The sequence below is a fragment of the Cynoglossus semilaevis genome, unplaced genomic scaffold, assembly GCF_000523025.1.
Source record: "Cynoglossus semilaevis isolate Cse_v1.0 unplaced genomic scaffold, Cse_v1.0 scaffold7046, whole genome shotgun sequence".
In the NCBI taxonomy this organism is placed as follows: Eukaryota; Metazoa; Chordata; class Actinopteri; order Pleuronectiformes; family Cynoglossidae; genus Cynoglossus; species Cynoglossus semilaevis.
Window position 1 is genome coordinate 1 of NW_007585392.1, and position 2,852 is coordinate 2,852.

The 2,852-nt window shown below is 41.8% G+C and overlaps 1 long non-coding RNA gene across 1 annotated transcript; it reads left to right on the forward strand.

Moving 5' to 3' along the window:
* Positions 1-10: 10 nt before the first annotated feature.
* Positions 11-2,793, forward strand: LOC112486620 (uncharacterized). The gene is made up of 4 exons (XR_003049135.1): positions 11-180; positions 284-384; positions 2,302-2,363; positions 2,458-2,793. It is a non-coding gene; the product is annotated as an uncharacterized LOC112486620 (long non-coding RNA).
* Positions 2,794-2,852: the final 59 nt, after the last annotated feature.

Genomic DNA, 2,852 nt, shown 5'->3' on the forward strand with positions numbered 1-2,852 from the left:
AGAGGTCACATTTGGTTGTGCAGTGGTACAGTGGTGTGTCACAATGACAGTAGTTCACTTTCCTTCATCCTTTTCTCCTTCACAGCCACTTGTGACCAAAGACTCTGCTGTCAGTTCCACTCTGCTCCAGTAGAGGATGATGTTCAGCGAGTTCACACATCAATGGAGCAAACAAATGAAGTGAGTTTCCGCTGGGCAGTGAATGTTTGGTTTTCCTGGTGAATTAGCTTCAAATCAACTGTTTCCATGTGCTTTTGACCTTTAATGTTCATTTGTGTCTCAGGCCATTATCAACCTTCAACCGGCGCTGTTGGAAGCAGTCGAGGACTTCGTGCTTATATTAAATACAAGCTGAAAGTCCAACACCCACAGACAGGCAAAATGGTGAGACAGGCTGGCCAAAAGACTTTTGTGTCTTTGCCTTTTGTAAACTGTGCAGTAACTTAGTACACACTTTGGTTCCTTTATTCTACTAGTGAGAAGACTACACAGAGCTGGAGGATGCAGCAATTTTAAAATATGTAAAAACACAGTAAGGAAAAGGGCATTCACTTTTGGCAGAGAATGGATGAGGTGAAAGTGACAAACAGGAGCTGGTACTCCAGGTTTTTTGTTGTTCCAAAACACAAAAATGTTACTGTCATTTTTGGATGCAGTCACTAGAGGGAAGTATGAAGTCTTTAGCTCTTATCCAGAATGTAAAAGTTTGAGGTGCCTTCATTTTTTCTTCTTCTTCTTCTTGTTGTTCTAATGTTTCCCCATGCTTCACTGTTGGGACTGTGTTGGACAGGTTTTCTGAGCACGGCCTGGTTTTCTCCACACGTACAGCTTAGAATTCAGGCCAAAAAGTTCAGTCCTATGTCTCACCTTCTTGCCGTCCTTCAGGGGGTTTTAACAAACTCCATGTGGGCTTTAATGCGTCTTTCTCTGAGGAGAGGCGTCCGTCGGCCACTCTGCCATAAAGGGCTGCAGTGGTGGTTGACTTTCTACAGCTTTCTCCCATTTCCAGACTGCCTCTCTGGAGCTCAGCCACAGTGATCTTTGGGTTCTTCTTCCCCTCTCTCACCAAGGATCAGTTTGGCCGCACGGCCAGCTCCAGGAAAGGTTCTGGTCGTCCCAAACGTCTTCCATCTAAGGATTCTGGAGGCCACTGTGCTCTGAGGAACCTTCAGAGCAGCAGAAATGTTGGTGAAACCTTGACACAGTTCTGTCTGTGAGCTCTTCAGCTTCAGATTCTCATTGTCTCTGACATGCACTGTGGGCTGTAAGGTCTTCTATAGACAGGTGTGTGTGGCTTTCCTAATCAAGTTCAATCAGTAGAATCAAACACAGCTGGACTCCAGTGAAGGCGTAGAACCATCTGAAGGATGATCACATCAAATGGACAGCACCTGAGTTCAATATATGAGTGTCACAGCAAAGGCTCTGAAAAGTTAGGACCATGTGATGTTTCACCGTTACTTTTTTTAATACATCTGCAAAAATGTCAACAATTCTGTTTTTCTGTCAATAGGGGGTGTTGTGTGTACAATAATGAGGAAAAACAATGAACTGAAATGATTTTGGCAAATGGCTGCAATATAACGAAGAGTGAAACATTTAAGGTGGTCTGAATACTTTTCATATCCACTGTATATGAAATAGTAGTATCAGACAAGTGTTGAGGTATATTTGGATCATTGTTCTGTCCTGGTGTATATCCAGGTCCCTGAACCTCCACAACACAGATGAGCCTCATTTAGCAGTAACAATTCCTGATGGAGGAGTCTGAACCTCCACTGTGGTTTTGGTTAGAGTCTGAGGGACGCTGCCGTTGTCGTGGACGGGTTCACCTGCAGTTATAAAGCAATTATTAGACATTGAACTATGACGATTGTGATGCATTCATATGATCAAAGCGGACGGAGTGACCTGACGCCGAGAAATGATGTCACTGTTTTTAGGTGATATGTCGTGTGTGTGTAGCTGAGCTGTGACATAACAATTGTTGGTAACTTTTAATTTAACTTTTTTCCCGTTATCAGTTTTTGTTAAATGCTGCTGCGCTGTCTTTGACATGGTAGAGGAGACTTACTGTAAATACAACGTTAGATAAATATTCAGCAAACCACTGACCTAGACTTTTACTACGTTCGTCAGTCTGTCTGTGGGGTGGGGTGGGGTGTTCTGAACACAGACTGGTACCTGTCTCACGAGACCAACATCAGCATTTGGCACTTTCCTCCTGATGTTCATTTCATCAGGAGGAATGTAATGTAATGTAATATGTCCTTTTGACCTTTAATGTTCATTTGTTCACAGGACAGTGTAACAGAAGCCTTGAAGACCAAGTGAAGACCTCCACCTTCACTGTGTATATTGTTGTAAATACATTTTTTTTACATATTACATTAACTTTATTGATCCCACACTGGGGAAATTCTTGTGTTAACAGCAGATGTTCTGAAACTGTTGCAGGGCCAAGTATGTGGTTTATCTGGGAATCGAACCCACGGATCTCTGCTCTCCCTTTGAAAGGCAGGCGTGCTAACTGGAACCACATTTACATTTATTTGCATGTCAGCATGCTCCTCATTTTTCAACCTCAACATTTGCATTTTTCTAATTTTAAATAACTTGTCTTTACTGTGTACTAAGCATACCTATTCAAGATGGATGGATGGATGAATGGATGGATGGATGAATGGATGGATGGATGAATGGATGACAGACTGATGGAAGGAGAACTTTAATAATACCTTGGGAGAGAGAATGGAGTTTTTTTACAGACTTATTATACAGACTTAGTTCTCTTTTGACCTGATAGATTATACTTCAAAATGGTATTTTTCTAATATATATATATATATATA